The following is a 13,280-nucleotide window of genomic DNA, read 5'->3' as shown; positions in this document are numbered from 1 at the left end:
GGCTTCAGCCATTAGGTGATTGTTATGAATCTCAACTTCCATTTTTTAAAGTTTTAGCTGTCACCATTCAAAGAAATGGTATTAAAAATAAACAGTGAAAACTTAAAAGTAAGAAAGAGGGAAAACATAAGGTAATCCCTATGGAAAAGCAGAAGACAAATTAAAAAATGGTATTATAGTAATTATTTCTTACCTGTCTTGAACTTTTAGTGGTGATGTTTGATGGCCAGAGCAGAGGTTACTGGCTGGCTGACAGCAGCAATGTTACTGTAAATGAAACCCATGCAACAGAATTTGGCTATAATCTACATTTGCTTTAAATTTGTGCAACCTCTAGTACAGAACTAGGAAACAGTCACAGATTTAATTTACTTTTCACTTCTGATGCTCTCTGCATATTGTGGGGGATATGGTTTTGGCAAGGAGTTTGCATTTATTAGCACGTATAAATTTACCAGGAATGTTTGGTCTTGCTGTTAAAGCTCAGATCTAGAAGACAGGAATATGTCAGAAGCTGAGTGTCATTTTTAAAAGCAAGCTTCAAACCCATGTATTTTTGTTTAAATACTTCACAAGTAAACCAACTGCACCTAAAAGAGTTGAGAAGGCAGAAACCCGACATGACCTGAAATATTCTTTCTAAAAACTTATTTAATTATTTCTGAGACTTGGAAACCTTATTCATGATTTCTATATATTTGGAATTGGAAATACTGCTGCTAACTGCTCGTCACTGTTCCACATGCCATCACCCAGAGGCAAGGACAGATTTCTTTCTCCCAAACCAAACTGGAGGGAGCAGATTTACTGGAATAACTTGCAGAGTCACACTTCAGCAGTTCAGGGTCACCAGAGGATGTTGGCACTCGGTGCCCTCCCCACTCCTGCCATGTAACAGCACTGCAGGCACTGCAGGCAGAGCAGCCCAGGGCTCTGGGGGAAGATTTGGGGACGAGACTGTGCCACAACCACCCTGTGTGCCCCTGGCTGGCACAGACCAGCCCAAGCTCCAAGGAGAATCACACACCAGGGACCTGGACCTTCACTCTGCTGCCTGAACTGCCAGTGGGACATGGAGAAAGCAGCATTGCCAAGGCACAAACCACTACCAAGGTGTAATGAAGGTAATTCAGTCAGAGCATCACAACACACACTGGGGAGCTGGAATGGGCTCACCTGAGGACAGTTGGGGTGTTTGATGAGCAACACGTTGTGCAGAGATATCAGCTCAGGAACTTGGACCAAAACAGGGTGAAGAAGCTCTTACAGTCTTACACTGGTGAGGTGGCTCCTCCTCAGATCATCTGGATAAGTCCCTGCTGTGCATCACTGCCCAGAGGGAGAACAGCACCACAGGAACATCACACTGGAGAGAAAAAAAATGCAACAGAAAATATTCTTATTTCTGAAATTTCCAAAAAGATATTCAGAAGTGTTAAGAGTTCAGAAAAAGCCTTTTATTCTTTCCTTAAGCAGGTATAGAAAACAAGAGATTTGGATAGAAATTTGTGCCTAGCTCTGAACTGCTGCTTTATATCTGCTTGCTTTGCTTTACTCCTCTTGCCAATTAGATGAAGAGAACAATTTATTGTGGGGTCAGCCTCAGCTTTTTGTTCCTGTCAGTTTATTTTGGATCAGATTCCTAAATTCACATACACAAACTCAAGCAACTCTTTACATCCACACATAACCTGCCCACGCTGGTAAAGAGAAGAAGCCTCCTCTCAGCTTGAGGAGAACCTGCTGTCTGCAAACTCCTTCCCCTCTGAACCATAACCTTTGACTCCTCCTGGGGGGAGAAGGGAGAAATGCAATCAGGTGCAGAATTCCAATACATCCCTCTGGGGTGACAGACATCCAATTTCCAAGCAACCATTAAAAAGTCCATATGGAATTCCATCTTTAATATGAAGCAACAAGAAACAGGAAAACCCACCGGGGAACACATGCTGTGTGTTACTCCTGCCTGGGGGGTGGGCCAGTTCTGAGCCTTTCCAGGTGCTCTCTTCTCCACAGAGCACGAGCTGTGGGAAGGTTCAGCACACTTGGGGTGCTCTTACACTTTATTATTATTATTATTTTAACTAAGAAACTAGTTGCTTGGTCCATTTGAGAAGGGTAAGGCTTTGAGACAGATGTGGAAATATTCTGAAAACACAACAGTCAGGCAGTGGAACACATCCAAGATTATATGAAACATTAAGCGAGTGGAAAACATTTATTTTCCCATCTCATATTCCACCACAAATTTGTATTTCACAAGCTTATCTTCATATCTGCATTATAACTGAGCACTAATTGTGTTTTCCTCCATATTTTTTTCAGTAGATCCAAAATGTTCCAGCCCGGAGTCTCCACATCCATACCACAAAAAGTTGTTTTCTGCCCCTCTGGCACCAGCTGAGCAGGCAGGAGCCAGGGTCAGTGCCAGAGACACTGATGGACTGCAGGGCCACACTGCTGCCCACGGGCCCTGCAAATGAAGATGAAATGAGGCTCCCTTGTGTGCAGCACATTGAGAAGATTTTGGCCCCCATTTCAGCGTGACCCAATAGGTTTAAATTGCTTCATTTCTCAGCCAGCCAAGAGCAAATGGGTGGTAGATGTGATATGGCTGTTCACTGGAAATCACCCCTGATTGATTTACCTCCTCCTCCCCGGCAGGGCAGGGGCTCAGTGTGTGGCTGGGGCACATAAATTACACAGAAAAACCCTTCGCTGGTTGTGTACAGTCTATATATGTTGTCACCCCATCAGAGGAGAAGCTTTTATGAAGTATTAGCTCTAAGTGTATACAGAACAGAAATGATCATTTTTACTTGCTTGACAAAAGCTAAGTCACATTTCAAAGTAATACTTTTGAGTTAGAATCAAGTAGAACCAAGTAACTTTGATCATTTTTTTCAAGTAAAGAAACAAACAAACAGAAAATGCTGCTGCTGGTTATAAAAACAACAGGAGAATTTTTAGGAGTTAGTTTAGGAGTTAGTTTTGTTTGTTTTTTTAAAAACTAATAAGAGCTGTGAAATTCAAAAAGAGTTTTCAGTTTTCATTAGCAAGATTTCAACACTCTGGATTTGCTTTTGCCTTTTTGAAAGAAGATACAAAGACATTTCATTTTAACATGTTTGCAGAAAAAAAAAATTAATTGCCACCAGCACTACTACATTGTTATTTCTGGGGGACGAGTAACAATAGATTGGAGAATTATTCACAAGAATCATTTGGGTGATTTATATACTTTATTGTGATTGGAACAAGGAGCTCATTTCAGGCTGTCATACTCACAGTGCTGTCCACAGATGGGTGTAGTGTTGAGAACAGTCACTTGAACCCAAATTGAAAAGAACTGAGATTAAAACAATAAAGCTTCAAGCCAAGGGGTGGGTTTGTCTGGGGTTTGTACAGCACAGGGAGCAAGGTCCTGACTCCAGCCTGCACTTCCCAGGGGACACAGCACTGACAGTCACACACATACACAGCACAAACTGGTCCCAGAGCAGGTCTCTGCTCCAGCCTGGCTGGAATGCACAGGACAATCTGGCTTTGGGTGGAAGAGGCTGTGAGAAGAAAAGGGAGGAAAAGATTTCGCAGGTCTATGCTTAATAGTCATTAAAATCAGGCTTTAGATCAGGTAAATTAGGACAACCATGCAAGGTGAGATTTTTAGATTATTTCTTTTAGATTATCCCAGTTTTCAGGACACCCAGAGTCCACCCCCTCCAAGTAATAAGCCTCAAATATTTCTGTAACGTGTCTCTAATTTCCATCCTCAAGCTCAAAACTTCAAAACTACCCCAAGTGAGATGACTTGTTTTTTTTCCTTACCCAAGCCAGCTGAAGGCAACAGAGATCCCCCCTCCCCACCAAGGTCAGTACAGATTTACAAGATTCAGATCTATTTTAGCATTTTGATGTCCCTTCAGTTCTGAAATCAGCCGTGGTTCTCTGGTTACTGCAAAGTAAACAGTGCATCACTGCTGGCTGCAGAAACCCTGGAGAAAGTCAGAACACGGGATAATTAACAGCTCCCAGCAAACTTCCACTCTTCAGATCAGTTGGGTGAAGAAGGGAAATGAATATATTTTAAGCATAAAATATTGCTCGCCCTGTGTTGAACAAAACCAAAGACTCCAATGCAAAAAAATACCAGGAGATGTGACCAGACTCAGAACATTTCAATCAGATGTGTTACCCTACAAGTCATTTCAAGACAATTTGAAAACAAAATCAATGTTGCTGATATGGATAATAAACCTCTCTTTACAAATGCATTAATAGAAGTATCAGTTTAAAAAGAAAAAATGCAGTAAGATTATAAATTTATTAAGCAAAATTCATTGACTGAACAGTGCAGACTATTGTCAGCCACTTCTAGGACTTTGTTATGCAGTTCTTCAAAGCTTAAATAGCACTATTAATCAAACTAATTGCAAGCCTGGAAATTCTTTATTCATAACAGTAAATAACTACATCTATTAAGTAACTTCTTGTAATGTAAATCTCACTATTGAGGCTGATATTATCATGTGTTTTCCTCCTAATGGATTTAAAGTACCTGCAGTAAATAAGAGCCAAAAGTCAAAGCTTTTTTAAAGCAAAATATCCCACTTTTAATATTTAAGAAATTCCTTCTAGACACTTGAAGATGCTCATGTTACAGCAGACTGTGGAAATGCCCTTCAGTTCCTCACACACTACATGTCTAATAAAGCCTCATGTCCCAGTGACAGAAGCATCTGGCTCTTCTTTCCTAATCAATAATATTCAGCAAAAGTCCCTTCTTCCAGCAGCAGCATAAATTATCAGATATATGCAAATAGACTTGCTAATGTTAATTGCCAGGGCTGATTGGTGATTAATTTTTTGATTATGATCAATCATTCCACACGAATTTTAATAAGACATTCAAGGCAATCTGCAAATTGATAATAATTAGGGCTCCCAACTGGTAATGCACCCACAGCCAACTCTGACACAGCCCTGGGACAACACAGCCCTGGGACAACACAGCCCTGGGACAACACAGCCCTGGGACAACACATTCCTGGGACAACACAGCCCTGGGACAACACAGCCCTGGGACAACACAGCCCTGGGACAACACAGCCCTGGGACAACACATTCCTGGGACAACACAGCCCTGGGACAACACAGCCCTGGGACAACACATTCCTGGGACAACACAGCCCTGGGACAACACAGCCCTGGGACAACACAGCCCTGGGACAACACATTCCTGGGACAACACAGCCCTGGGACAACACAGCCCTGGGACAACACATTCCTGGGATAACACAGCCCTGGGACTGAGCATGGTCCTGGAACAACGTTCTCCAGGCTGGAAGAGAGAAGAGGAAGATCAAAGCCTCCATATCATCTCTAACAAAAGCTCCTTTTTTGCCATTTTCAAGTAAGATGGGCCATGGTGTCCTCCAACACAACTGGCCACCTTCTTTGTGTCCCTCACGTGGTCAGAAGTTAAATGGGAGTTTCATTTACATGACAATGCTTTGGAATCATTACCCCAATTTGCAGACTGCCAGCCATGAAAACAACCACAGGATCCCAAAAAAATCAAGGGAGGAACATCTCTCAGAACAGTTCTGCCAGACCTGCAGGGAACACGGCCAGAGGCAGGGTACAGTTAGAATTTCAGGCCCTGCAAATCAAAAAAGGGCCAAACGGAAGGTTCAGGTAATGTCTTTCTTTTCCTAAAGCAGAGCAGGCAAGAACATTCAATTTCCAGCAACAAGCAGAGGAATGTTTTCCCTCTGTGACACTTGTTTGTGTACTTCAGGGGGAAAGTTCAGTAAATATAACAGCTCAAAATGCAACATGATTAATAATATTTCCTTTCCAAGGGAATTCCCTTGCAAACATAAATATTTCCACACAACACTTTAAACCCAAACACTCTCGCTGTGCACGGACCAGGACTGGAGAAGGTCGGGAAGTTCTCCAGACGTGCAGATCCAGTGCTGGACTGTGCTCTCCATCCAGAAGGACAGACAGACCTCACACCTGCGAGGAGCAGCTCAACAACCATCACCTGCTGCCAAAAATGAGGGAATGCCAGGGCAGGATCCAGAGGAGAGTCCACTGAGAGCACATTGTACCTCAGCTCTGCCCTGTCATGTCCAACTGATATCCAGGCTTTTGAAATTCCTGTCCCCATGGCCCAAATTCTGATTTGCACAAAAAACTCCTTTTATGTGTCAAGAATGGTGTGAAGGAGTTGGAATATAAATGAAAATAAATCCCTGAGGTCTACAATTCTTTCAGTTCTTTCAGTGCTGCCAAATGGACCATTTTATGATGAGGTCCCAGGTATTTGCTCCTCTATTTGAAGAGCTTGCAGTTACTGCAGTGCAAGTAGCTCAGCTTTTGTTTTCATTAAAAAGGCAGAGTAGGATTGGCCCCTACTTTTATGTTACATTTTCTGAACAGAAGTTAGGTTTCAGTTGAATGTTATTTTGCACAGGAAATATCTTCTTCCTGAATATGTCATCTCTTCAACAAGAAACTGAAACGTGGTTTTTACAAAAAGTGCAGCTTTAAGTGAAGCTTTTCAACAAATAGGAAAATATTTTCTTTTCCTCCCAACAGTTTCAATAAGAAAAAAAGCCCAAACCGTAAAGAAGTGTATTCTTGCTTCCTTTCCTATATAGCAAACAAGAAATGTTTTAAAGTGACACATGTATACATGAGGTTTTTAACTACAAAATGGCTTTTATCTTGGCATTTTTAAAAGCCTGGCTCTATTCTTGGCTTAGTCTTATAATTCTCATCCAGTTTCAAGAATTTTAAACAGTTATAGAGGGAAGTTAGTGGTCACAGCAAGGACAGTGTCACGAGGAGCAAACATAAGTGTGTAACAGAGACATTTACCTTGGACAAAACCAGCCCAGTTCTTCTTCTCTAGTTGTCCCAGTTCAAGAACTCCCCTCTAGCCAGGGAGGGATTCTGCTGTTAAACTGATATCTTTGATAAACCAATTAGGTCCTTACTTTTTAAGTTAACATTCCATTAGTTTTATTTTTTTTAATTCTGCATATTTTCTTAAGCTAAATAATTAAAAATGCTTAGGTTCCCTTTGCAGCTGAGATCCCTCACTGTTCCCTTCATTAATCCCTTCAGGAAAACTGAAGTGCTGCCACGTTCCTTGGGTTGGGTCTGTCATTCCTCCCCAGCTCCTCACACTTGTACAATTCACAAGGTCACGAGCACAAAATGTGCTTGTTAACTGACACAAGAATAAAGCTGTCAGATGGGCTGAGGGCTCCTTGTGTACCAGTTTAGTGAAATATGATTATCCAAGCTGTAAAATGGATAAACCTATTAAATTAATAAATCTGCTGCCCTGAAGACTACGACTGATGTCGCTGCCTTACCTACAAGGCACTTCTTCTTAAATTAATACTTGATAAAGGAATAAATCTTTTAAAGACACACACTAAAGCTTTGCATTGAAGAGTTATCTTTTGTGTTACAAACTGTAAGTACTTTTTACTGCAATGGATCTAAGTGAGAGAAAATGAATTCCAGAAAAAGAAAAGGAATCTTAGAAAAATGTTATTACCCAGCTAACACTGTGGGCTGCTTCTTATCTGTACACAACTAATCACATCCCTGTTTCTTTTCTTATTCTAATGTGTGTGGATTTTGGTGCTCATGAAAGTGAAGGATAATTAGCAGGGTAGTGGATAAAGTGGAAGGGCAGTGCCTTATCAAAGGCAGAGTGGGTCAGCTGCACATGGGCAAAAGGAATCAGGATTCTCCTCATTCGGCTGCTTTGATTTATTTCTCTGAAGGTCCAACAATGAAGTTTCACATCAGGGGAGAGAGAGGGGAAAAGACTTTCAAAGGGTTCATCCTTCTTGACTTCTCAGAAAGCCTTTAGCTTATTGTGTTTGTTAGGGTGCAATATCACTGTTCTCTATTATTATTAATAATCTATTACACAGAGATCCTCACAGAAACAAAAATGAACTCGACAGGGCACCAACCAAACACACAGCAAGATGACATCTCTGCTGCTGAGATTTTACAGTCTAAAGTATAAAAACCAAAAAGTGGAAGGGGAACAGACACACAAAAGGAGCTGCTTTAAGATCACCTGGTAACGAAGCAGCAAAAATATGGAACAGAAAACAGAGTCCCTGACCCAGCCCCAGCCCCACTGATAAACCTGTACTGCACCAACATTAAAAAGGAGACAGAAATCAAATCTCAGCGCATCCAAAGGCATCCAACGGGCTCAAAACTCAGAAGTGAATTTGTAAAAGGAAACAGGAAATGAAAACTAAAGAGGGTTGACATGATTACGGGGTGTTAATAAGAAAAGACATAAGCCAGGGGCCTTGATGTACAACTAGACAACAAGAGGTTACGTTTGGAGTCAGGGCTATGCTAATTTGCAAACTTGGGCCCATTTCATTAAGTGAGCTGAGAGACAGCCTGTCTCAGTCCAGCAGAGAGGGATCTCATTATCCATGTAGGGAGCAAGAGATAAGAATCTTTTAATAATTGCTGGGACTTTTTTTTTTCAGATGATATGGAATGCCAATTTATGCCTCTCCACTCAGTGTGGATAAAAACCAGCCTCCTTCACAGCTCAGCCCAGCCCCCCTCCTGGCTGTGGCCATTAGGACAGGGAGGGAAAACAGAGACTAATATGTTTGCCCGGGAGACCAATGCTGCAAAACTCCATTAAATGCACTTCTTATTGGGAACATGTTTGTTTACAGTGGATGGAATACTTTGCCAAGGATTTTTACTTAATTATTAATAATTATTAATAGGCACAGCTGTAGGATTTAGGTCCAAATCTAAACCCCTGCCAGTGGGCAGGACTGCTACGGACAAGCACCCCGTGGATCAAACCCCTGACTCATTCCTTCTGAAGGAATGGCTCTGAATCCATACCTTTGGAAAAAAGCTAAAGAGCATATACACCTTTTGGCAGAAGCACTGTTTTTAGTGCCTTCCCCTTGTCCCTCTCCAAAACACATCCACTGCAGCCACGAGAAAGGAGCTTTCTGGAAGGCAGAGGTTTGTACAGCTCTTCCCTTCCCTGCCTCCTTCAGACTGAGCACACCATGGACTTTGTGACAGGGACAAGTTCAGTCCAAGAGGGACCAATTTGGAGAGACCTGAACTTTTCACATGACAGTACAAACACTTCTTAAAAGCACTGGCAAAGTCAGACAGAGTCTCATGCTCATGTTTGACATTGCTAAAAGCTCAGATATAGATGCAATAACTTACCAAAATCACATTAATGGCACTTAACTTTTAAGGGTAAAATTTTCCCTCTGCCCAAACTTACACCACAAGGAAAGGAGGAAGCAAAACTGTTTCCACAGCCCAATCTGCTCATTTGCTTGAAGTCCTGTGTTGGATGTACCTCAGTGTTGGAAAACATTGTCCAGGGAACTCTGAAGCCATGCTTATCTCCACAGGTGGCTGCAGGGTTTGTTTCTATGCACTGGGTCAACCCAAGGACTAAGTACAACTTCTCTGTCTCCTCGACAAGAACTAAATTATCAGGTTATATTCAGATGACCTTGCCTCTTTTCCCAATTTCTTGCTGTTCATGAACCATTTTTAATTTTCCATGTGCCCATTTACTATTGGCAATAATTTGGCCAGTATCTTTTGTGAAAGGCATGCCCAGTCTTCACTGTGCAGGCAAGACTGGAGAAAGGAGGATTGGCACAATGAAAGCTGACTTTTCTGGATAAAAAGCTCATGTTCTGGATCCTTAATTTGATAGGAACAACTTAAAAATCAGCTATGTAGGCACAGATACTCACCCAGGTTGATAAAAGTGCCTTCTGCAAGCATTTTATGATATTTACATTTAAGGAAAAACCATTTACTTTTTTGCTTTTGAATTAAACCACTAAATTTCAGCCTGGATATTTAAAGATAAAAACTAAAATGCATAATGTGACACTCCTGAGGCATCATGTTGGTTGCTCTGCTCTCTTCTGTCTCCTGTCCACATGTTCCTGTTGTTGAGTTGGAAAATGTGTATCCAGGTTACCTTGCTTTGAATTTTTTTGCAAAGTATTGAGTTAAAAGTCCAGCTGTAATATAATTAGAATTAAGTAGGTTAATAGGCTCCAGATTTTTTAAAACATATTAAAAGGAGATATCTTTCTCTCTCTCTGCTTATTTCTCATAATTGCAACATGAATTTAAGGTACTATAAAATTAATAGAACACTGACTCTAGAGACTGAAGTCTCCTGCCCAGGCAGACAGACAGCCTGGCCCTGCCGTGCCCCCAGCTGTGACATAACCCTGCCCACCAGAACAACTGCTTTACCTCTGGGCAATCTCATTTATTGACCCTCTAAGAGGGATGTTAAAAGACCAATTGCAGCTAATAATGTGTAATGCTTTCTGTGAGCTCAATCCTTGACCATGGAGAGAAGATTTTAAATTACTCACCTCGTTACTTGCCACAGAAAATCTGAGGGAAAACCACCCTCTCCTACTGAAAATACAGATATAGATGAGAGAGAGAGAGAGAGAGAGAGAGAGAGAGACATTGATGGCACACAGAGGGAGATTTGCAGGCTGGAAGTACAGATATGGTGAAGTCACCTTTAGCCCACAATGGGCATGGTTTGAGTTCATGGTTTAGGAGGTTTTGGTAATTAAACTTACACAGTAAAACCAGTTTCCTTGTCCCGTTTCCTCGAGAGACCCTTTGGGCTGATGTTGGTGTCTGAGCAGCCAGGGCAGACTGGAGATGTCACAGCCACTGTCCCATGGCCCTGAGGTTCTGAAAGGGATGGGCTGTGCATCCAGATCCACTTAGGAAAAAATCTCCTGTTTTCTGTGCCCTCATTTCCCCACCAGCTGTGGCTGTAGCTGGCAGGCAGTGGCTCTGTGCTGTGAACACAAGAAAGAGGAGACACAAAACAAGGCTCTTGCTCACAGTTTCTGCAGCTGAGCCATTCCCCCCAGCCACATACCTGTGCATGTGCAAGTAAAACAGATCTGTGCACACCAGCACATTCACTCAAGTGTAGGATATGACATAATTATAGCCAATTAAATAATTTTCCCTAAGATGCTTTTTAGAAAACAAGTTGTTACCTATTCATCAGGCTGTCAGTAAACACATCTCTCTCACATACAACATGTTTAACTTTGGCTCATGTTACATTACTCATACACAATCCTTGTGGTAATTAATGACACCTCTATCAGTTCCCAGCTTTTCCAAACCCTTGCAAGCAAACAAAATTATTAATAATTGAGGGGACTATCCTTTATCCATTTGAGACTGGTTAGGTTTGGCTTGTTTGTTTGCTTTTTCTTACTATTTCTATATTCAACACAACTTCTAGAGGTGGGCATGGAGTCACTGACCCCAGTCTTGGGAATGCTCAGTCCTGCCAGCACCTGGAGGAAGGGGATAGAGCACATCCAAGAATTGAGGAGTTCAGCTTGAGGAGGCTCAAGGTTTGCTTTGCTAGGTGTGCATTCAAAACTGAGTACTGTCACTTCACAGATGCAAATACATATACATGCTCATTTTGGTTCAGAAACACAGTTGGTTTTGCCTGTATATGTGTATATACATATATACTCACGTGTTCTGTAAGTTCTGCAAGCCAGCCCTGGGCCTGCAGCCCAGCTGATTACAGTTCTGTGGGTTATGTTAGTTCTGGCTCAGTTTTCTGAAGTTATGTCTACATTTTCCCCTTGCATCAGGCAGTTCTTCCAGAGGCAGTGAGTGTTGCAGTCATAGAAGAAGGATGATGTATTGCCTGGGTCCGGAAGTGTCAAGTGGACTGGTGGGAAGTGCATTTTGTGATGTTCATGGCAATGGCTTCACTAAAGCCCAGCCTGCAAAGCTGAAGGGCTTTCTCAGCCCCTCTACAACCTGGGCTTTTCCTCAACATCCACCAGCTAGACCTGCTTTAATCCATCACAAACAGCTTCTGTCCTTATCCTAAATAAGCCATGGAGCTTAAACAATGTTATTTAACCTCCCGTGCCCTCTCCCCATATTTCTGCTGGTGCCAAACACCCATAAACTCATTCCAAAAAGCCACACGTTACCCAAGCAGTGCTGCCTGAGGAAAGCATTCAGGAGTGTTTATGGGGCAGCTGAAGTGTAATGATTTAGTAGATGTTTATAAATGTTTATACTGTACAGATTAACATTCCCCAGGGGGCCTGTAATGAAGAGAGTGCTCCAACTGGAATCCAACCAGCCAGCCTGGGCTGAATGAGCATGAATGAATCCTGCTGGCCTGCCCTCCCGAGCTGTTTACTCGCTCTGAGCGGATTTCCTCCATCCCTGCTCCTCTGGCATCTTCTTTTGGGACAGGCAGTAGAGGAATCTGGTCTCAGAAGGAGCACAGTTTGGAAACAAGTTAGAAAATCCAGCCCGTCACTTGGGTCGTTGCAATCAAACTGCAGCAGACAAAAGAACAAAGAGCCCAACCCCTGTGCTGGGGAAGTGGAGGCTGGAACTCCCGGTGACTTCAAAGGGAGCTGGGTCTCACTCTCAGAGCGTGGCTTTCAAACATCACATCCAAGTGTAAACACTGCAAATCATACTGAAGCAACTGAGTCCTGCTATTGGAGCAGGAGCAGGGCCTTGGAACTTGCAGAGTTTTGTGTTAGGTCACTGTGTTTACAAACCATGACTTCAGTGTGACAATGTGCTGGAGGTTCCCAGAAATGGCTGATGAAAGAAACACTGACCTACTGTGGGGAACAGCTCTACCAAACACCCACTTGGAGGGGATGGACATGAACAGCTCCACCAAACACCCTGGAGGGGAGGGACATCTCTTATCCAGAGTAAGTGAATGAACACCTTCAGTTTGTTCAGTGATGGCTCAAAGAATAAAAATATCTGCACCTGGTATTGGGATTCATGCAATGGGTTTTAAACTTCCACAGGCTTAACAACATGAACACCAAACCCAAAAATTAAGGCTGGGAACTGGTGGGTGAAGCTGGGCCTGCCTTGATGCCTCAGAAGCAATGAGCAAGCAGGTTTTAAAAGAAGTTAACAGCAGTGATGACCATGAGAAGCATGAGAGAAAGATGGTTTCTTTGGGGCACAATGCCAGGTGGAAAAAATCAGCCTCTGAAATCACAAGTAGAGAAACAAACCCCTCTGGAATTCTGCTGTGGTCAGGAGAGTAAGAGTTTTTATACATGACACATGTATATATTCAGAGAGTGAATCATCTCAAGGGGGCCAGGGAAGGGTGGGAAGAAAAAAGAAAGGATCATGGC

At 42.4% G+C, this 13,280-nt stretch overlaps 1 long non-coding RNA gene across 1 annotated transcript in view; it reads right to left on the bottom strand.

Annotated features, from left to right (window-relative positions):
* Window positions 1-13,280, bottom strand: part of LOC135423408 (uncharacterized) — a 98,381-nt gene that overhangs the window by 43,131 nt on the left and 41,970 nt on the right. Inside the window, exons 11-13 of the long non-coding RNA XR_010434812.1 lie at window positions 10,680-10,907; window positions 1,177-1,366; window positions 194-267 (exon numbers count right to left, since the gene is read on the bottom strand). This is a non-coding gene — a long non-coding RNA (uncharacterized LOC135423408). The remainder of the gene's footprint in view (window positions 1-193; window positions 268-1,176; window positions 1,367-10,679; window positions 10,908-13,280) is intronic.

The sequence above is a fragment of the Pseudopipra pipra genome, chromosome 17 (genome assembly GCF_036250125.1).
Source record: "Pseudopipra pipra isolate bDixPip1 chromosome 17, bDixPip1.hap1, whole genome shotgun sequence".
NCBI lineage: Eukaryota > Metazoa > Chordata > Aves > Passeriformes > Pipridae > Pseudopipra > Pseudopipra pipra.
Note: the sequence above shows the minus strand (reverse complement) of the source record. Positions and strands in the feature narration are given on the sequence as shown.